The sequence below is a fragment of the Sus scrofa genome, chromosome 4 (assembly GCF_054392235.1).
Source record: "Sus scrofa isolate SSC_HxYL_T2T_F1_AM1 chromosome 4, Sscrofa_HxYL_maternal_Yorkshire_Landrace_v2.0, whole genome shotgun sequence".
NCBI classification, from domain to species: Eukaryota; Metazoa; Chordata; class Mammalia; order Artiodactyla; family Suidae; genus Sus; species Sus scrofa.
Window position 1 is genome coordinate 93,383,485 of NC_139386.1, and position 21,024 is coordinate 93,404,508.

The window sequence follows — 21,024 nt, forward strand, 5'->3', positions numbered from 1 at the left end:
CAGCAGGCGACCCCACCGCCCACCCCCGGCCTCAGGGTATATACCCAGAGGAGATGAAAACTCCTAAAGGGAACAGGTGGATGCACCCCAGTGTTCACAGGAGTGCTCTTTAAGAGAGCGTCATGACGTGGACGATTCCCAGGGACCCATCCACAGACGATTGGCTTAAGAGGGTGTGATACTATATATCATGTTATATTACATACATAACATCCATGCTATATACAGACACACGCATACTACTATGGAATACCCTTTAGCCATAAAAGAGAGAAGGACCTCGTGCCATCTGCAGCGACATGGATCGACCAAGAGGCTACTACCCACAGTGAACTACGTCAGCTGGAGAAGGACAAAGAATACATGTGGAATCTAAAAATTAATACAAATAACTCTCCGTGCAAAATGGAAACCGTCACCGGTGTAGAAAACAAACATATGGTTACCCAAGGGCAGAGTATGGGGGCGGGGGTGGGCAATTAGGAGTTGGGGCTAAGAGATCGGAAGGAAGAAAGAGCATGCCCAAAGTCGATAAGCAACAAGGATTTACTGTATAGCATGGGGGAGGGACTCGAGTCACACACAATGATCACCTATAATGGAGATCTCTCTCGCTCTCTCGCTCTCGCTCTCGCTCTCTCTTTGGATAGACAGACAGACACACAGACAGACAGAGAGTCAGCCAGCCAGCCAGCCAGCCAGCCGGATGGGTATGAGTCACTCTGGCGAACACCTGAAGCGAACGGGGTATGGCAAAGCCAGTACGCTTTTCTTAAAATTAAACAGCAAAGAGAGAGGCCAATGGGACAAATGCGAGGGTGGGGTCCTTGACAAGGTGGGATTTGCTTGCAAGAGCAGGGGGTGTGTCGAGGGTGGAGGCGGAGGTGGGGCGGTGGGCTGCTGGTGAGGAAGCAAGAGCTGTGGTGGGACCGGGAGGTGCCGGGAGAGCGAGGGCTCTGCTCCAAAAGAGGACCGAGCTGTTGCATGGGCCGGGAATCGAACCCGGGCCTCCCGCGTGGCAGGCGAGAATTCTACCACTGAACCACCCATGCACCGGTGGCCGCTGCCGCCCGACGTTGCCCCAGCGGGGCTGGCCACCAACCGCCGGGCAGCGGTTCCTGCTCGCCCGCGGGCTCCTGCTCCCTTTGAGCCGAAGGCGGACGCCTGTGGCCTGCAAGAGGGGCTCCGGGCCCCGCGGAGGGCCCCAGGGCGCGGCGCTGTCCGGAGGCCTGGAGGCAGGGACGGAGGGTCGGAGGGTCGGAGGGTCGGAGGGTCGGAGGGTCGGCGGGGCGGAGGGTCGGCGGGGCGGAGGCCCACCCGGCCCATTTTGCGCCTTCTCTGCCGTCCAGGGCCGCCGCAAGAGCGTCGGCATCGCCAGAAGCAGCCACGAGCCGAAGCAGGCTGGCGCGCGCCCGAATCCCAGCCAGGGCAGGCGATGCGCGCCCGCTGCGGCTGAGCGCCTATGTTCCCCTCAGCCACCGCTGCCCCCCACCCCCACCCCGCCCCCCGCCCCCGACGCCGAGTCCCTCCGGCGGCCGGCTTTCTGGCTGGTGTGGAGCGGGCGGGCGGGCATCGGAGCTCGGGCTGTGCGGGGACGGCGAGCGTGAGAGATGGACCTGCCGGGTCTGCCAAGGGTGTCGGAGCCTCGCTCCGAAGAAGCGCTCGGGCCGGCCAGCGCTCTGCGGAGGGGTCCGGCTCGGGTGCGTTGGTCGTGAGGCGCAGGCACTCGGACTGCGGGCGGGGAGGGGCGGGGGGGATGGCGGACAGTCGGGTGAGGGAGGGCGCCGGGGGGTGGTTGGGTCCGGCCGGGGCAGCGGCTTCCCGCGCGTGAACGTGCGCTGGGGCGCGCAGGTGGGTGGCGGGCGGCGGCCGGGGGCCCGACGTCTGCGGGTGGGTGCCGGGCATCCCAGGGCCGTGGCAGGGACTCACGCGCCAGGCCTGCGTCCAGGGAGGGCCCCGTACCGGCGGGCGAGCAGGAAGGCTGGGCTGCACGTGTCCCCGGAGGCAGGCCGCGGTGGCCAGTGGGCGGGGAAGGCCCCGAGGCGAGAAAGCGCCGCGCGCGGGCACGCACCCCACGCAGACCCGCCACCTCAGTGTGGGTGTGGAGGGCAGGGAATGTGCAGGCGGGCGGGCCGGCCGGCTTGGCGGCAAGGACGGGATGTTGGACGGGAGCGAGAGCGGCTGGCGGCAGAAGCGGAGGAAAGGCTGGGAGGGCGAGCCGCGGGCAGCAGTCCGCGGGCAGCAGTGCGAGGGCGAAGCGTGGAGGGCTTTCCCCACGCGGCCGGTCTGCGTGGGGCGGTGGGGGCGGGGTGGGGCGGAGCGGCGGGCCGGCCGGAGCCGGGGCCGGAGCCGGAGCCCGAGCCGGAGCCGGAGTGAGGAAGGAAAAACAGCCATCGCAAGCAGGTGAGGAAAGATGGGCTGCGAAGGGCCGAAGCTTGCTGGTGTAGGTGCAGGTAGGACGCGGGCGGCGGGGGCGTGTGGGTGTGTGTGGGAGCTGTGCGTCCGGGGAGGGCGCGTGTCCGCAGCAAAGCTAGTGGCCGGGGCGTTCCTCCTGGGCCATTTCTGTCGGGCCCGCGGGCTGTGGAGGGAGAGGCTTGGGTGTCGGGGGCCGGAGTTTGCAGAGGCCAAGCAAGAGTGCCAGGCGGGAAGGGACTGCAAGGCGGCAAGGGGCTGTGGCTCTACGCGGGGTGGGGTCCCGGGGAGGGGTGGGGACGTGGTTGGGCGGGGGGCAAAAGGCTGGCTTGTCAGGAGTGGGATTCGAACCCACGCCTCCAGGGGAGACTGCGACCTGAACGCAGCGCCTTAGACCGCTCGGCCATCCTGACGGCGGGCCGGAGCGCGTCGCCGCTCGGCTGGCTGCGACCCGACGCGCCGCCAAGTGCGGCGCCCTTGGGCGGACGCGGTGCTCCGCGCCGGGCGGGCGTCTGGGTGAGCGGGGGCCGGGCGCACGCCGGCCGTCGTGGAGCAAAGCTTTCGCCGCCGCGGTCGCCCTGTCGCGCAGCCCTGGCCCCGCACCCAGCCGGCCTCTGGCGGCGGCCCCCGCCCGCGCCTCTGCCCTCGCCCGGGCCGTGACGTGGCGAGGCGCGCGCCCGCCGCCACCTCGCAGCCCGGCTTGCCCTCTCGGGCCCACGGTGGGGGCACCAGGCAGCGCTCACCGGGAGTTTGCAGCGCCAGGTAGGGGCGGGGGTGGGGTGAGGGTGGGGCCGCGGGCCGCGGTCCGGGTCGCGGTCTGCTTCTTTGGAGGACGCGGGGTGCTTTGGCGTCGGGGCGGGGCGCGGGCACGTGCTGGCGGCCCCATGGTGGGCCGCGGGCCGAGGGCCGCGGGCAGGGGTAGGCGTCGGCAGGCAGCCGGAGAGGGGCCGGGTGGCCGGGCGGTGGCCGCCGTCCTCGTTAGTATAGTGGTGAGTATCCCCGCCTGTCACGCGGGAGACCGGGGTTCGATTCCCCGACGGGGAGGCAACACGCCCTTTTTGGTGGCTGGCGCCGCTCGCTGGCCAGCCGCCTGGCCCCAAGGGCCCTTCGTCTCCTCATCCCCGCCTCCAGGCAGGCGCAGGGCGCCTGGGCGTGCCCGACCTGCCACCCTCGACCCCTTCCAGCCCTTGCCGTCCACCCCTCGCCCCGGCCGAGCGAGGGCCTCCTCTCGCCCCGGCCAGCGCCCGGCGACCTTGCGGCCCGCCCAAAGTGCCTGCCGCACCGGAGGCCCCTTGCGACGCCACGCTCGGCTGCCCGGCTGCCCAGCTGCCCGGCAGGCGGGCCCGGTGGGAAGCCGACGAGTCCCTTTCCCTGTGGGTTCGGGACGCTGGTGGCCTGGAGCTGGGAGCTGAGGCGCGCGGCGTGGAGCCCAGGGCCTCGGGGCGGCAGGGGAGCGAGGACGCCCCCGAGCGGCGGTGGGGCCGGTGGACGAGGGCCACGGCCTGGGGCTGGCGCCGGTGGGCGGCCGCTGGTGGCCAGGGCGTCGGGGCGCCGGGAATGCGCTTGGGCGAGCCCGGGCACGGCGTCCGGGCCCGACCCGGGCTGTGCAGCGTTGGTGGTATAGTGGTGAGCATAGCTGCCTTCCAAGCAGTTGACCCGGGTTCGATTCCCGGCCAACGCAGCGGGCCGTCTTTTGTTTTGTTTAGTCTGGGGGATTTTTGCCGAGCTCCGCGGGGCTCCGGCCCGGCCCCTGTGTGGGAGAGCTGGGAAGAGGGCGCACGGTGCCCGCCCCCAGGCCCGTGGCTTTTGGCGTGTGTGCGTGTGCGAGACGGAGGCGAGCGCGCGGCGTCTCTCCTAGCGAGCAGGGAGAGCGCTAGGCCACCGTGGATCGCCAGGTGCGGCGGGCGGCCCGACCTGGCAAGGCCGGGCCTTGGCAGCAAGGCGGCGCCAAGCGGGTGGCAGGGAGGTGCTGGGTCCAGCAGGGCCAGGCCAGGCGCCGAGCCCGACGCTCCCTGGTGGTCTAGTGGTTAGGATTCGGCGCTCTCACCGCCGCGGCCCGGGTTCGATTCCCGGTCAGGGAAGCCTTTCTTCTTCCACTCCGCCGGCCAACTTGCCGCAAAGCGCGCTGCCTCCACAAGCGCCCCTTTTAGCCCACGCGCGTCCCCCTCGCCGGGCAGCCACCCGGCCCCGTCCACCTCCAGCCCAAGCCGCGCCAGGCACCCTCCACCCACCCGGCCAAGCCTTTTGGCCTCCAGACGTTCGTCCACTCGAGGCCCACTCGACGCCTCGGGCGTCCGTCCTCCTCCGCCGCTGGAAGCTTGCCTCAGCCCCCAACACCAGCGGCCCGGGCAGCCCCTCTGCCCACCACCGGCCGCCCACGGGCGGGCAGCTTCCACCGTGCCTGGACTCGTTGGCAGCACTGCGCGGGTCCCGACCGCCCCCGCCGCCGCGTGCGCCGCCGCGAGGCCCCTCTTCCTTCCCTCGTGAGCTGCGGGTGCGGGTGTCGCTGGGAGCGCTGGTCCTGATGGGGCTTGGTGCTGGTGCTCGTTCGGATGCCTGTGCTGAGCGGCTGCTGCTCCTGCGATGGCGGCTGCTCCCTTTGCCCTCGCTGCTGCCACCACCACCGCCGCGGCCGCCGCGGCCGCCGCCGCCGCCGCCGCCGCCGCCCCGGCGGCAGAGGCTGCTGGCGTGGAAGTGGTGCTGCCGGTGTTGCTGGCTTGTGGAGCTGGTGCTGGCGCTGCTGTCTCTGTTAGAGGTGGTGGTGCTGGTCCTTACTGGTGCCGGTGGTGGTGCCGGTGGGTGGTGGCGGCAGAGGTGGTTGCGCTGGCGCAAGGCGCTAGTGAGGCGTTCACGCTGGCAAGTCAGCCAAGGGGAGGGACACACAGTTTCTTATCTGGCCCCCCTTGCCAGCAACCTGCTGCAGCCTGTTTAGGTCTTGGGCGGGCTTCGCCTTCCGTGGACTGCTCATTTGGTCTCAAGCTCCTGGTGGTCTTGGGCAGGGTAGGGGAGCTAGAGCCAGACAAACCATGCCGGGTGGTGGAGATGGGACCATGAGTGTGGACACTCATGCGTGCCTGGAGACACACACACACACACACACACACACACACACACACACACACACACACACGGTAGTGGAGGTAAGAGAGCGGGCTGATTCGGGAGGCCAGTCAGGAATCCTTAGCCCAGTAGGCGGGAGCAGGTGGAAGCAGACGCCTGAAAGGGTGGACTACCAGCCCCAGCCAACACTGTAGTCTAATTACATTACCATGCTCTCAGTCCTATCACAGAGAGGCAAGAATGTTACCTTGAGAATACCTCCCTCCCTCCCACAACACACACACACACACACACACACACACACACACACACACACACACACACCCCTCTCCCCTAGACATGACGTCTAACATGACCCCATTCTTGCCCAGCCACCTAGCTACCCAGAGTCCATTCCACCTCTCTCTGCAACCTATCTTCGTGGTCCCCCTTGGATACTCCCCCAAGGTAAATGGCAGACACCAGTCTGCTTTCAGCCTCTGTCAGTGGAGGTTTTCATGCCCGTTGGCATGTTTCTGCCTTAGGAGGCAAAGTGGACTGCCGGTGAATGGCACCAACCTGAGGCGGCGGTGGCGGCGGCGGCGGCAGAGATGGCACGGTGGCGGCAGAGGTGGCACGGTGGCGGCGGTACACGAGATGGGTTTTGACAAAGCGGGACCCCCCATGGAAAGGAGCCCCTGTGGGCAGAGGGGTGCTTCCCATCACCACAGGAGGTTACCTCAAGCCCTTCGCCGGTGCGTTGGGAGTGAGCGTGGGTGGGTGACAGGGCAGGACGAAGGTGTCTGTGGCCGTGGTTGGTGGCCGCCCCGTGCAAGTTTGGGAACAGAGTAAAACGACCCCGTAGAGTGGGGGTGGGCGTGAAGCGCCTGCTGGAAGGTGGGAGGAAAAGTTCGACCGCGACCGCGGTGTCCCGGCGGAGCTTGGGCGGGGCAGCAACGGGAGGTGTGGGTCTTGCGGGGACCTGGCCGCGAGGGCCGCCGGGTCACTCAGGCAGGGGCTCTGCAGAAGCCTGGGTGAAGCGGCGGTGGTGGCCCTTGCCCCGCCCTGCGCGGGATCTGGGTTAGGGCTGGGCATGGTGTAGGAGTGGGTCTGAGGGCCACGAGGGCGGCCAGGACCAGCGCCAGTGCGTCTTCCGGGCAGGATGTGTGAGACAGGGGCCCGGGGTACAGGGGAATCATGGCAGGTGGAGGAGCCCGTGCCCAGAGGCTGGGCGGAAGGGAGAGTGGCAAGCAGCGGGTGTGAGTGGGCTGTGGTGCCAGGGAGGTGGCGGGAGAAGACCCCCGTGGAGCGGCAGGAGAGCGGGCCAGACTGCTGTGTTGTGCGGCAACGTGCTCAGGCTAAACGGGAGTGAGGCTGTGGGGAGGGGAGAGGTAGGAAGCAGGGCAGGGCAGGGCAGAAACAGAGTTGGAGACAGGGGCTAGGCACCCTGCACATGAGGTGGGCGATCCCACTGCCCCAGAGACATATATAACCTCTCTCATCAGCAGCAACCACCATCACTTCTCATCTGGCTGTGTGTGGGTGCGTGCGCACACACGCACGCGCGTGTGTGTGTGTGTGTGTGTGTGCGTGCGTGCGTGCGCGCGAGCTTGTGGAGCCGTGGGACTGGTGGTGAGATTTGAAGAGTGCAAAGGAGAGCTCCCATAGGAACCAGCACTTGCACTCGTGAATATAGAGCCCAAAAGGATGAACCCTCTAATTCGAAAAGCTATATCCCCTCCCTCCCATGTTGGTATAGCCGCGTTGCCTGCCACAGCGAAAACATTGACAAAAACCCAAGCGCCCAACAATAGACAGTTGGCTGAAGAAGACAGAACGTGGAGTTCCCATTGTGGCTCAGCGGTTAAGGAACCTGACCGGTATCCTGAGGACACAGGTTTGATCCCCTGGCCTCGCTCAACAGGTCAAGGATCCGGTGTTGCCATGAGGTATGGCGTCGGTCGAAGACGTGGCTCGGACCCAGCGTGGCCGTGGCCTTGGCCGTGGCCGTGGTGTAGGCCGGCAGCTACAGTTCCGATTCGACCCCTAGCCCGGGCGTCTCCTTGTGCCAAGGGTACAGCCCTAAAAGTCCCCAAAGAAAAGAGGAAGAAGAGGAGGAAGAAGAAGAAGATGAGGAAGAGGAAGAGGAAGAAGAGGAGGAAGAAGAAGAAGACGAAGATGAAGACGAAGACGAAGACGAAGAAGAAGATGATGATGATGATGAGATAAAATAGATCTGCACTATGGAATCGTACTCTGCCGTGGAAAAGAATGGAGGAGTTCGTGTCATGGCTCCGTGGGATAAGGACCCGATGTTGTCTCTGTGAGGATGCGGGTTTGATCCCTGGCCTCGCTCAGTGGGTCAAGAACCGTGGCGTTGCCGCAAACTGTACAACAGGTCCCAGAGGCAGCTCGTGTCTGGCATTGCCCTGGCTGTGGTGTAGGTTGGAGCTGCAGCTTCAGTTCGAGCCCTGGCCCTACATAGGGGCTGATTGAAAAAAATAGAAAACAAAGAAAGAAAGGGAAGAAGGAAGAACGAAAAATGGAGAGAAGGAAGGAAGAAAGGCAGGAAGGAAAAAAGGAAGAGTGGAGAATGGAAGGGAGGGAGGGAGGGAGGGAACGGGAAGGAAGGAAGGAAGGAAGATGGAAAGGAAGAAAGAGAAGGAAGGCAAGAGAGAGTGGAATGGAGGGAGGAAGAATGGTGGGGCAGGGGGAATGGCAGGAAGGAAAGAGGCAGGAGGGAAGAAAGCAAGGAACGCAGTCAAAGGACCTCCGTCATGGGATCCAGAAAGGCCCGCTCCCAGGTATATATCGAGAAAAGTTGACAACTCTCATGTGAGAAGATCAGCTGTTCCCCAGTGTTCAGAGGAGCACTATTTACATGAGCCATGGTGTGGACAAATGCCAAGTACCCATCCACAGACAACTGGCTTCAGAAGTTGTGCTGTGTGTGTGTGTGTGTGTGTGTACACACACACACATATACACATATATGTATATATATATATATGTATATGTCCTGTGGCGTGTTACTCAGCCGTAAAAAAAAAAAAGAACAAAGTATACAACAGTAGGGAGGCACGTCAGAAAACTCAGTATAGAACTACCACATGACCCAGCGATCCCACTCCTGGGCATCTATCCAGGCAAAGCGTTCATTGAAAACGATACGTGCACGCCCTGTGTTCCTTGCAGCACCGTTCGCAACAGCCGAGACTCGGAAACAAGCTCAATGTCCAACGCCAGATGAATGGAGTAAGAAGATGTGGTACCAGCAATTCGACAAACAAAAGAAATAAAAGGCATCCATATAGGAAGAGAAGAGATAAAACTGCCACTGTATATGCAGATGACATGATACTATACATAGAAAACCCTAAGGACTCAACCCAAAAACTACTTGAACTGATTAATAAATTCAGCAAAGTAGCAGGATATAAGATTAACATTCGGAAGTCAGTTGCATTTCTGTATACCAGCAATGAAATATTAGAAAAGGAATACAAAAATACGATACCTTTTAAAATTGCACCCCACAAAATCAAATACCTCGGAATACACCTGACCAAGGAGGTAAAGGACCTATGTGCCGAGAACTATAAAACTTTAATCAAAGAAATCAAAGAAGATGTAAAGAAATGGAAAGATATTCCATGTTCCTGGATTGGGAAAATCAATATTGTAAAAATGGCCATACTACCCAAAGCAATCTACAGATTCAATGCAATCCCTATCAAATTACCCAGGACATTTTTCACAGAACTAGAACAAACAATCCAAACATTTATATGGAACCACAAAAGACCCAGAATCGCCAAAGCAATCCTGAGAAACAAAAACCAAGCAGGAGGCATAACTCTCCCAGACTTCAAGAAATACTACAAAGCCACAGTCATCAAAACAGTGTGGTACTGGTATCAAAACAGACAGACAGACCAATGGAAGAGAATAGAGAATCCGGAAATAAACCCTGACACCTATGGTCAATTAATCTTTGACAAGGGAGGCAAGAACATAAAATGGGAAAAAGAAAGTCTATTCAGCAAGCATTGCTGGGAAACCTGGACAGCTGCATGCAAAGCAATGAAACTAGAACACACCCTCACACCATGCACACAAATAAACTCCAAATGGCTGAAAGACTTAAGTATACGACAGGACACCATCAAACTCCTAGAAGAAAACACAGGCAAAACACTCTCTGACATCAACGTCATGAATATTTTCTCAGGTCAGTCTCCCAAAACAATAGAAATTAGAGCAAAAATAAACCCATGGGACCTCATCAAACTGAAAAGCTTTTGCACAGCAAAGGAAACCAAAAAGAAAACAAGAAGACAACTTACAGAATGGGAGAAAATAGGTTCAAATGATGCAACCGACAAGGGCTTAATCTCTAGAATATAAAAGCAACTTATACAACCCAACAGCAAAAAAACCAATCAGTCAATGGAAAAATGGGCAAAAGACCTGAATAGACATTTCTCCAAAGAAGTTATACAGATGGCCAACAAACACATGAAAAAATGCTCAACATCGCTGATTATAAGAGAAATGCAAATCAAAACTACCATGAGATACCACCTCACACCAGTCAGAATGGCCATCATTAATAAATCCACAAATAACAAGTGCTGGAGGGGCTGTGGAGAAAAGGGAACCCTCCTGCACTGCTGGTGGGAATGTAAACTGGTACAGCCACTATGGAGAACAGTTTGGAGATACCTTAGAAATCTATACATAGAACTTCCATATGACCCCGCAATCCCACTCTTGGGCATCTATCCGGACAAAACTCTACTTAAAAGAGACACGGGCACCCGCATGTTCATTGCAGCACTATTCACAATAGCCAGGACGTGGAAACAACCCAAATGTCCATCGACCGATGATTGGATTCGGAAGAGGTGGTATATATACACAATGGAATACTACTCAGCCATAAAAAAGAATGACATAATGCCATTTGCAGCAGCATGGATGGAACTAGAGACTCTCATACTGGGTGAAATGAGCCAGAAAGACAAAGACAAATACCATATGATATCACTTATAACTGGAATCTAAGATCCAGCACAAATGAACATCTCCTCAGAAAAGAAAATCATGGACTTGGAGAAGAGACTTGTGGCTGCCTGATGGGAGGGGGAGGGAGTGGGAGGGATCGGGAGCTTGGGCTTATCAGACACAACTTAGAATAGATTTACAAGGAGATCCTGCTGAATAGCATTGAGAACTTTGTCTAGATACTCGTGTTGCAACAGAAGAAAGGGTGGGGGGGAAATGTAATTGTAATGTATACATGTGAGGATAACCTGACCCCCTTGCTGTACAGTGGGAAAATATAAAAAAATATGAAAAAAAAAGAAGATGTGGTACATGTGCACAATGGAATACGACTCAGCCACAGAGGAGAACAACATAATGCCATTTGCAGCAACATGGACGGAACTTGAGACTCTCAGGCGAAGTGAAGGAAGTCAGAGGGAGAAAGACAAATACCACATGATACGGTATGTGTCTCGTATCTGGAACCTAAGAGACGGCACAGATGAACCTGTCCACAGAGAAGAAACAAACGCGAGGACGTGGAGAAGAGGCTTGTGGTTGCCAGGAGGGAGGGGGAGGCACTGGCTGTTGGAGGTCAGTAGATGCAGGCGACTGCATTTGGAACGGAGAAGCAATGAGATTCTGCTGTATAGCACGGGAAACTCTATCTGATCACTTGCGATGGAACACGATGGAGGCTCAACGTGGGGAAGAAAAAAGAATGCAGATGGATGTGTGGCTGGGTCACTTTGCTGGGCAGCGGAAACTGACAGAACATTGGGAGTCAACTGTAAGGAAAAAAAGGTTTAAAAAAGAATGAAGTAGTGCCCTTTGCAGCGACGCGGGTGGACCTAGGGGTATTAACACTTACTGGAGTAAGTCAGATGGAGAAGCACTGATACATGTGGAATCTAAAGAAATAACACAAAGAACTCTATGGGCAAAACAGAAACAGACTCGTAGATGTAGAAAACAATCTTACGGTTACCCAGGGGAAAGGGCAGGGTGGGGGGACAAATTAGGAGTTTGGGAGAACAGACGCAAACGGCTATGTATAAAAGAGATAAGCAACACGTGTTTACTGAGTGGCACAGGGAACATCATCCAATATCCTGCAATGACCTATACCGGAAAATCACCCGAAGAGAACGCTGTACCCATTAAACCAAATCACCGCGGCCGTACCCCTGACACAAACACAATACGGTACATCAGCTGTACTCCAGCAATGACCCGAACTACTACGAAGAGAAAGAATGAGGGAAAAGAGAGAGAGAACGAAAGAAGGAAGGAACCAGAGGAAGAAGGCAGGAGGGAAGGAAAGAAAGAGCGGAAGAGTGGAATGGAGGTAGGAAGCATGGAGGGTGGAATGGAGGTAGGAAGCATGGAGGGGGGAAAAGGTAGGAAGAGAGGAAGAAGGAAGGAGTTCAAAGGAGAGCTAGGATATGATCCAGCAGGCGACCCCACCGCCCACCCCCGGCCTCAGGGTATATACCCAGAGGAGATGAAAACTCCTAAAGGGAACAGGTGGATGCACCCCAGTGTTCACAGGAGTGCTCTTTAAGAGAGCGTCATGACGTGGACGATTCCCAGGGACCCATCCACAGACGATTGGCTTAAGAGGGTGTGATACTATATATCATGTTATATTACATACATAACATCCATGCTATATACAGACACACGCATACTACTATGGAATACCCTTTAGCCATAAAAGAGAGAAGGACCTCGTGCCATCTGCAGCGACATGGATCGACCAAGAGGCTACTACCCACAGTGAACTACGTCAGCTGGAGAAGGACAAAGAATACATGTGGAATCTAAAAATTAATACAAATAACTCTCCGTGCAAAATGGAAACCGTCACCGGTGTAGAAAACAAACATATGGTTACCCAAGGGCAGAGTATGGGGGCGGGGGTGGGCAATTAGGAGTTGGGGCTAAGAGATCGGAAGGAAGAAAGAGCATGCCCAAAGTCGATAAGCAACAAGGATTTACTGTATAGCATGGGGGAGGGACTCGAGTCACACACAATGATCACCTATAATGGAGATCTCTCTCGCTCTCTCGCTCTCGCTCTCGCTCTCTCTTTGGATAGACAGACAGACACACAGACAGACAGAGAGTCAGCCAGCCAGCCAGCCAGCCAGCCGGATGGGTATGAGTCACTCTGGCGAACACCTGAAGCGAACGGGGTATGGCAAAGCCAGTACGCTTTTCTTAAAATTAAACAGCAAAGAGAGAGGCCAATGGGACAAATGCGAGGGTGGGGTCCTTGACAAGGTGGGATTTGCTTGCAAGAGCAGGGGGTGTGTCGAGGGTGGAGGCGGAGGTGGGGCGGTGGGCTGCTGGTGAGGAAGCAAGAGCTGTGGTGGGACCGGGAGGTGCCGGGAGAGCGAGGGCTCTGCTCCAAAAGAGGACCGAGCTGTTGCATGGGCCGGGAATCGAACCCGGGCCTCCCGCGTGGCAGGCGAGAATTCTACCACTGAACCACCCATGCACCGGTGGCCGCTGCCGCCCGACGTTGCCCCAGCGGGGCTGGCCACCAACCGCCGGGCAGCGGTTCCTGCTCGCCCGCGGGCTCCTGCTCCCTTTGAGCCGAAGGCGGACGCCTGTGGCCTGCAAGAGGGGCTCCGGGCCCCGCGGAGGGCCCCAGGGCGCGGCGCTGTCCGGAGGCCTGGAGGCAGGGACGGAGGGTCGGAGGGTCGGAGGGTCGGAGGGTCGGAGGGTCGGCGGGGCGGAGGGTCGGCGGGGCGGAGGCCCACCCGGCCCATTTTGCGCCTTCTCTGCCGTCCAGGGCCGCCGCAAGAGCGTCGGCATCGCCAGAAGCAGCCACGAGCCGAAGCAGGCTGGCGCGCGCCCGAATCCCAGCCAGGGCAGGCGATGCGCGCCCGCTGCGGCTGAGCGCCTATGTTCCCCTCAGCCACCGCTGCCCCCCACCCCCACCCCGCCCCCCGCCCCCGACGCCGAGTCCCTCCGGCGGCCGGCTTTCTGGCTGGTGTGGAGCGGGCGGGCGGGCATCGGAGCTCGGGCTGTGCGGGGACGGCGAGCGTGAGAGATGGACCTGCCGGGTCTGCCAAGGGTGTCGGAGCCTCGCTCCGAAGAAGCGCTCGGGCCGGCCAGCGCTCTGCGGAGGGGTCCGGCTCGGGTGCGTTGGTCGTGAGGCGCAGGCACTCGGACTGCGGGCGGGGAGGGGCGGGGGGGATGGCGGACAGTCGGGTGAGGGAGGGCGCCGGGGGGTGGTTGGGTCCGGCCGGGGCAGCGGCTTCCCGCGCGTGAACGTGCGCTGTGGCGCGCAGGTGGGTGGCGGGCGGCGGCCGGGGGCCCGACGTCTGCGGGTGGGTGCCGGGCATCCCAGGGCCGTGGCAGGGACTCACGCGCCAGGCCTGCGTCCAGGGAGGGCCCCGTACCGGCGGGCGAGCAGGAAGGCTGGGCTGCACGTGTCCCCGGAGGCAGGCCGCGGTGGCCAGTGGGCGGGGAAGGCCCCGAGGCGAGAAAGCGCCGCGCGCGGGCACGCACCCCACGCAGACCCGCCACCTCAGTGTGGGTGTGGAGGGCAGGGAATGTGCAGGCGGGCGGGCCGGCCGGCTTGGCGGCAAGGACGGGATGTTGGACGGGAGCGAGAGCGGCTGGCGGCAGAAGCGGAGGAAAGGCTGGGAGGGCGAGCCGCGGGCAGCAGTCCGCGGGCAGCAGTGCGAGGGCGAAGCGTGGAGGGCTTTCCCCACGCGGCCGGTCTGCGTGGGGCGGTGGGGGCGGGGTGGGGCGGAGCGGCGGGCCGGCCGGAGCCGGGGCCGGAGCCGGAGCCCGAGCCGGAGCCGGAGTGAGGAAGGAAAAACAGCCATCGCAAGCAGGTGAGGAAAGATGGGCTGCGAAGGGCCGAAGCTTGCTGGTGTAGGTGCAGGTAGGACGCGGGCGGCGGGGGCGTGTGGGTGTGTGTGGGAGCTGTGCGTCCGGGGAGGGCGCGTGTCCGCAGCAAAGCCAGTGGCCGGGGCGTTCCTCCTGGGCCATTTCTGTCGGGCCCGCGGGCTGTGGAGGGAGAGGCTTGGGTGTCGGGGGCCGGAGTTTGCAGAGGCCAAGCAAGAGTGCCAGGCGGGAAGGGACTGCAAGGCGGCAAGGGGCTGTGGCTCTACGCGGGGTGGGGTCCCGGGGAGGGGTGGGGACGTGGTTGGGCGGGGGGCAAAAGGCTGGCTTGTCAGGAGTGGGATTCGAACCCACGCCTCCAGGGGAGACTGCGACCTGAACGCAGCGCCTTAGACCGCTCGGCCATCCTGACGGCGGGCCGGAGCGCGTCGCCGCTCGGCTGGCTGCGACCCGACGCGCCGCCAAGTGCGGCGCCCTTGGGCGGACGCGGTGCTCCGCGCCGGGCGGGCGTCTGGGTGAGCGGGGGCCGGGCGCACGCCGGCCGTCGTGGAGCAAAGCTTTCGCCGCCGCGGTCGCCCTGTCGCGCAGCCCTGGCCCCGCACCCAGCCGGCCTCTGGCGGCGGCCCCCGCCCGCGCCTCTGCCCTCGCCCGGGCCGTGACGTGGCGAGGCGCGCGCCCGCCGCCACCTCGCAGCCCGGCTTGCCCTCTCGGGCCCACGGTGGGGGCACCAGGCAGCGCTCACCGGGAGTTTGCAGCGCCAGGTAGGGGCGGGGGTGGGGTGAGGGTGGGGCCGCGGGCCGCGGTCCGGGTCGCGGTCTGCTTCTTTGGAGGACGCGGGGTGCTTTGGCGTCGGGGCGGGGCGCGGGCACGTGCTGGCGGCCCCATGGTGGGCCGCGGGCCGAGGGCCGCGGGCAGGGGTAGGCGTCGGCAGGCAGCCGGAGAGGGGCCGGGTGGCCGGGCGGTGGCCGGGCGGTGGCCGCCGTCCTCGTTAGTATAGTGGTGAGTATCCCCGCCTGTCACGCGGGAGACCGGGGTTCGATTCCCCGACGGGGAGGCAACACGCCCTTTTTGGTGGCTGGCGCCGCTCGCTGGCCAGCCGCCTGGCCCCAAGGGCCCTTCGTCTCCTCATCCCCGCCTCCAGGCAGGCGCAGGGCGCCTGGGCGTGCCCGACCTGCCACCCTCGACCCCTTCCAGCCCTTGCCGTCCACCCCTCGCCCCGGCCGAGCGAGGGCCTCCTCTCGCCCCGGCCAGCGCCCGGCGACCTTGCGGCCCGCCCAAAGTGCCTGCCGCACCGGAGGCCCCTTGCGACGCCACGCTCGGCTGCCCGGCTGCCCAGCTGCCCGGCAGGCGGGCCCGGTGGGAAGCCGACGAGTCCCTTTCCCTGTGGGTTCGGGACGCTGGTGGCCTGGAGCTGGGAGCTGAGGCGCGCGGCGTGGAGCCCAGGGCCTCGGGGCGGCAGGGGAGCGAGGACGCCCCCGAGCGGCGGTGGGGCCGGTGGACGAGGGCCACGGCCTGGGGCTGGCGCCGGTGGGCGGCCGCTGGTGGCCAGGGCGTCGGGGCGCCGGGAATGCGCTTGGGCGAGCCCGGGCACGGCGTCCGGGCCCGACCCGGGCTGTGCAGCGTTGGTGGTATAGTGGTGAGCATAGCTGCCTTCCAAGCAGTTGACCCGGGTTCGATTCCCGGCCAACGCAGCGGGCCGTCTTTTGTTTTGTTTAGTCTGGGGGATTTTTGCCGAGCTCCGCGGGGCTCCGGCCCGGCCCCTGTGTGGGAGAGCTGGGAAGAGGGCGCACGGTGCCCGCCCCCAGGCCCGTGGCTTTTGGCGTGTGTGCGTGTGCGAGACGGAGGCGAGCGCGCGGCGTCTCTCCTAGCGAGCAGGGAGAGCGCTAGGCCACCGTGGATCGCCAGGTGCGGCGGGCGGCCCGACCTGGCAAGGCCGGGCCTTGGCAGCAAGGCGGCGCCAAGCGGGTGGCAGGGAGGTGCTGGGTCCAGCAGGGCCAGGCCAGGCGCCGAGCCCGACGCTCCCTGGTGGTCTAGTGGTTAGGATTCGGCGCTCTCACCGCCGCGGCCCGGGTTCGATTCCCGGTCAGGGAAGCCTTTCTTCTTCCACTCCGCCGGCCAACTTGCCGCAAAGCGCGCTGCCTCCACAAGCGCCCCTTTTAGCCCACGCGCGTCCCCCTCGCCGGGCAGCCACCCGGCCCCGTCCACCTCCAGCCCAAGCCGCGCCAGGCACCCTCCACCCACCCGGCCAAGCCTTTTGGCCTCCAGACGTTCGTCCACTCGAGGCCCACTCGACGCCTCGGGCGTCCGTCCTCCTCCGCCGCTGGAAGCTTGCCTCAGCCCCCAACACCAGCGGCCCGGGCAGCCCCTCTGCCCACCACCGGCCGCCCACGGGCGGGCAGCTTCCACCGTGCCTGGACTCGTTGGCAGCACTGCGCGGGTCCCGACCGCCCCCGCCGCCGCGTGCGCCGCCGCGAGGCCCCTCTTCCTTCCCTCGTGAGCTGCGGGTGCGGGTGTCGCTGGGAGCGCTGGTCCTGATGGGGCTTGGTGCTGGTGCTCGTTCGGATGCCTGTGCTGAGCGGCTGCTGCTCCTGCGATGGCGGCTGCTCCCTTTGCCCTCGCTGCTGCCACCACCACCGCCGCGGCCGCCGCGGCCGCCGCCGCCGCCGCCGCCGCCGCCCCGGCGGCAGAGGCTGCTGGCGTGGAAGTGGTGCTGCCGGTGTTGCTGGCTTGTGGAGCTGGTGCTGGCGCTGCTGTCTCTGTTAGAGGTGGTGGTGCTGGTCCTTACTGGTGCCGGTGGTGGTGCCGGTGGGTGGTGGCGGCAGAGGTGGTTGCGCTGGCGCAAGGCGCTAGTGAGGCGTTCACGCTGGCAAGTCAGCCAAGGGGAGGGACACACAGTTTCTTATCTGGCCCCCCTTGCCAGCAACCTGCTGCAGCCTGTTTAGGTCTTGGGCGGGCTTCGCCTTCCGTGGACTGCTCATTTGGTCTCAAGCTCCTGGTGGTCTTGGGCAGGGTAGGGGAGCTAGAGCCAGACAAACCATGCCGGGTGGTGGAGATGGGACCATGAGTGTGGACACTCATGCGTGCCTGGAGACACACACACACACACACACACACACACACACACACACACACACACACACGGTAGTGGAGGTAAGAGAGCGGGCTGATTCGGGAGGCCAGTCAGGAATCCTTAGCCCAGTAGGCGGGAGCAGGTGGAAGCAGACGCCTGAAAGGGTGGACTACCAGCCCCAGCCAACACTGTAGTCTAATTACATTACCATGCTCTCAGTCCTATCACAGAGAGGCAAGAATGTTACCTTGAGAATACCTCCCTCCCTCCCACAACACACACACACACACACACACACACACACACACACACACACACCCCTCTCCCCTAGACATGACGTCTAACATGACCCCATTCTTGCCCAGCCACCTAGCTACCCAGAGTCCATTCCACCTCTCTCTGCAACCTATCTTCGTGGTCCCCCTTGGATACTCCCCCAAGGTAAATGGCAGACACCAGTCTGCTTTCAGCCTCTGTCAGTGGAGGTTTTCATGCCCGTTGGCATGTTTCTGCCTTAGGAGGCAAAGTGGACTGCCGGTGAATGGCACCAACCTGAGGCGGCGGTGGCGGCGGCGGCGGCAGAGATGGCACGGTGGCGGCAGAGGTGGCACGGTGGCGGCGGTACACGAGATGGGTTTTGACAAAGCGGGACCCCCCATGGAAAGGAGCCCCTGTGGGCAGAGGGGTGCTTCCCATCACCACAGGAGGTTACCTCAAGCCCTTCGCCGGTGCGTTGGGAGTGAGCGTGGGTGGGTGACAGGGCAGGACGAAGGTGTCTGTGGCCGTGGTTGGTGGCCGCCCCGTGCAAGTTTGGGAACAGAGTAAAACGACCCCGTAGAGTGGGGGTGGGCGTGAAGCGCCTGCTGGAAGGTGGGAGGAAAAGTTCGACCGCGACCGCGGTGTCCCGGCGGAGCTTGGGCGGGGCAGCAACGGGAGGTGTGGGTCTTGCGGGGACCTGGCCGCGAGGGCCGCCGGGTCACTCAGGCAGGGGCTCTGCAGAAGCCTGGGTGAAGCGGCGGTGGTGGCCCTTGCCCCGCCCTGCGCGGGATCTGGGTTAGGGCTGGGCATGGTGTAGGAGTGGGTCTGAGGGCCACGAGGGCGGCCAGGACCAGCGCCAGTGCGTCTTCCGGGCAGGATGTGTGAGACAGGGGCCCGGGGTACAGGGGAATCATGGCAGGTGGAGGAGCCCGTGCCCAGAGGCTGGGCGGAAGGGAGAGTGGCAAGCAGCGGGTGTGAGTGGGCTGTGGTGCCAGGGAGGTGGCGGGAGAAGACCCCCGTGGAGCGGCAGGAGAGCGGGCCAGACTGCTGTGTTGTGCGGCAACGTGCTCAGGCTAAACGGGAGTGAGGCTGTGGGGAGGGGAGAGGTAGGAAGCAGGGCAGGGCAGGGCAGAAACAGAGTTGGAGACAGGGGCTAGGCACCCTGCACATGAGGTGGGCGATCCCACTGCCCCAGAGACATATATAACCTCTCTCATCAGCAGCAACCACCATCACTTCTCATCTGGCTGTGTGTGGGTGCGTGCGCACACACGCACGCGCGTGTGTGTGTGTGTGTGTGTGTGCGTGCGTGCGTGCGCGCGAGCTTGTGGAGCCGTGGGACTGGTGGTGAGATTTGAAGAGTGCAAAGGAGAGCTCCCATAGGAACCAGCACTTGCACTCGTGAATATAGAGCCCAAAAGGATGAACCCTCTAATTCGAAAAGCTATATCCCCTCCCTCCCATGTTCATATAGCCGCGTTGCCTGCCACAGTGAAAACATTCACAAAAACCCAAGCGCCCAACAATAGACAGTTGGCTGAAGAAGACAGAACGTGGAGTTCCCATTGTGGCTCAGCGGTTAAGGAACCTGACCGGTATCCTGAGGACACAGGTTTGATCCCCTGGCCTCGCTCAACAGGTCAAGGATCCGGTGTTGCCATGAGGTATGGCGTCGGTCGAAGACGTGGCTCGGACCCAGCGTGGCCGTGGCCGTGGCCATGGCCGTGGCCGTGGTGTAGGCCGGCAGCTACAGTTCCGATTCGACCCCTAGCCCGGGCGTCTCCTTGTGCCAAGGGTACAGCCCTAAAAGTCCCCAAAGAAAAGAGGAAGAAGAGGAGGAAGAAGAAGAAGATGAGGAAGAGGAAGAGGAAGAAGAGGAGGAAGAAGAAGAAGACGAAGATGAAGACGAAGACGAAGACGAAGAAGACGAAGAAGAAGATGATGATGATGATGAGATAAAATAGATCTGCACTATGGAATCGTACTCTGCCGTGGAAAAGAATGGAGGAGTTCGTGTCATGGCTCCGTGGGATAAGGACCCGATGTTGTCTCTGTGAGGATGCGGGTTTGATCCCTGGCCTCGCTCAGTGGGTCAAGAACCGTGGCGTTGCCGCAAACTGTACAACAGGTCCCAGAGGCAGCTCGTGTCTGGCATTGCCCTGGCTGTGGTGTAGGTTGGAGCTGCAGCTTCAGTTCGAGCCCTGGCCCTACATAGGGGCTGATTGAAAAAAATAGAAAACAAAGAAAGAAAGGGAAGAAGGAAGAACGAAAAATGGAGAGAAGGAAGGAAGAAAGGCAGGAAGGAAAAAAGGAAGAGTGGAGAATGGAAGGGAGGGAGGGAGGGAGGGAACGGGAAGGAAGGAAGGAAGGAAGATGGAAAGGAAGAAAGAGAAGGAAGGCAAGAGAGAGTGGGATGGAGGGAGGAAGAATGGTGGGGCAGGGGGAATGGCAGGAAGGAAAGAGGCAGGAGGGAAGAAAGCAAGGAACGCAGTCAAAGGACCTCCGTCATGGGATCCAGAAAGGCCCGCTCCCAGGTATATATCGAGAAAAGTTGACAACTCTCATGTGAGAAGATCAGCTGTTCCCCAGTGTTCAGAGGAGCACTATTTACATGAGCCATGGTGTGGACAAATGCCAAGTACCCATCCACAGACAACTGGCTTCAGAAGTCGTGCTGTGTGTATATGTGTGTGTGTGTGTATATACACACACACACACATACACATATACATACATATATATATATATATATATATATGTATATATATATATATGTATATGTCCTGTGGCGTGTTACTCAGCCGTAAAAAAAAAAGAACAAAGTATACAACAGTAGGGAGGCACGTCAGAAAACTCAGTATAGAACTACCACATGACCCAGCGATCCCACTCCTGGGCATCTATCCAGGCAAAGCGTTCATTGAAAACGATACGTGCACGCCCTGTGTTCCTTGCAGCACCGTTCGCAACAGCCGAGACTCGGAAACAAGCTCAATGTCCAACGCCAGATGAATGGAGTAAGAAGATGTGGTACCAGCAATTCGACAAACAAAAGAAATAAAAGGCATCCATATAGGAAGAGAAGAGATAAAACTGCCACTGTATATGCAGATGACATGATACTATACATAGAAAACCCTAAGGACTCAACCCAAAAACTACTTGAACTGATTAATAAATTCAGCAAAGTAGCAGGATATAAGATTAACATTCGGAAGTCAGTTGCATTTCTGTATACCAGCAATGAAATATTAGAAAAGGAATACAAAAATACGATACCTTTTAAAATTGCACCCCACAAAATCAAATACCTCGGAATACACCTGACCAAG

The 21,024-nt window shown here is 61.0% G+C and overlaps 10 non-coding genes across 10 annotated transcripts; 6 read left to right on the plus strand and 4 right to left on the minus strand.

Annotated features, from left to right (window-relative positions):
- Positions 1-981: 981 nt before the first annotated feature.
- On the minus strand, positions 982-1,052 carry TRNAG-GCC (transfer RNA glycine (anticodon GCC)). The gene has a single exon. It is a non-coding gene; the product is annotated as a tRNA-Gly (tRNA).
- Positions 1,053-2,742: 1,690 nt separating this feature from the next.
- Positions 2,743-2,825, minus strand: TRNAL-CAG (transfer RNA leucine (anticodon CAG)). Its single transcript has one exon. It is a non-coding gene; the product is annotated as a tRNA-Leu (tRNA).
- Positions 2,826-3,384: 559 nt separating this feature from the next.
- TRNAD-GUC (transfer RNA aspartic acid (anticodon GUC)) lies at positions 3,385-3,456 on the plus strand. The gene has a single exon. It is a non-coding gene; the product is annotated as a tRNA-Asp (tRNA).
- A 565-nt stretch (positions 3,457-4,021) lies between these two features.
- Positions 4,022-4,093, plus strand: TRNAG-UCC (transfer RNA glycine (anticodon UCC)). Its single transcript has one exon. It is a non-coding gene; the product is annotated as a tRNA-Gly (tRNA).
- A 328-nt stretch (positions 4,094-4,421) lies between these two features.
- TRNAE-CUC (transfer RNA glutamic acid (anticodon CUC)) lies at positions 4,422-4,493 on the plus strand. The gene has a single exon. It is a non-coding gene; the product is annotated as a tRNA-Glu (tRNA).
- Positions 4,494-12,932: 8,439 nt separating this feature from the next.
- TRNAG-GCC (transfer RNA glycine (anticodon GCC)) lies at positions 12,933-13,003 on the minus strand. Its single transcript has one exon. It is a non-coding gene; the product is annotated as a tRNA-Gly (tRNA).
- A 1,690-nt stretch (positions 13,004-14,693) lies between these two features.
- Positions 14,694-14,776, minus strand: TRNAL-CAG (transfer RNA leucine (anticodon CAG)). The gene has a single exon. It is a non-coding gene; the product is annotated as a tRNA-Leu (tRNA).
- A 570-nt stretch (positions 14,777-15,346) lies between these two features.
- On the plus strand, positions 15,347-15,418 carry TRNAD-GUC (transfer RNA aspartic acid (anticodon GUC)). The gene has a single exon. It is a non-coding gene; the product is annotated as a tRNA-Asp (tRNA).
- A 565-nt stretch (positions 15,419-15,983) lies between these two features.
- On the plus strand, positions 15,984-16,055 carry TRNAG-UCC (transfer RNA glycine (anticodon UCC)). Its single transcript has one exon. It is a non-coding gene; the product is annotated as a tRNA-Gly (tRNA).
- A 328-nt stretch (positions 16,056-16,383) lies between these two features.
- On the plus strand, positions 16,384-16,455 carry TRNAE-CUC (transfer RNA glutamic acid (anticodon CUC)). The gene has a single exon. It is a non-coding gene; the product is annotated as a tRNA-Glu (tRNA).
- The last annotated feature ends 4,569 nt before the right edge of the window (positions 16,456-21,024 follow it).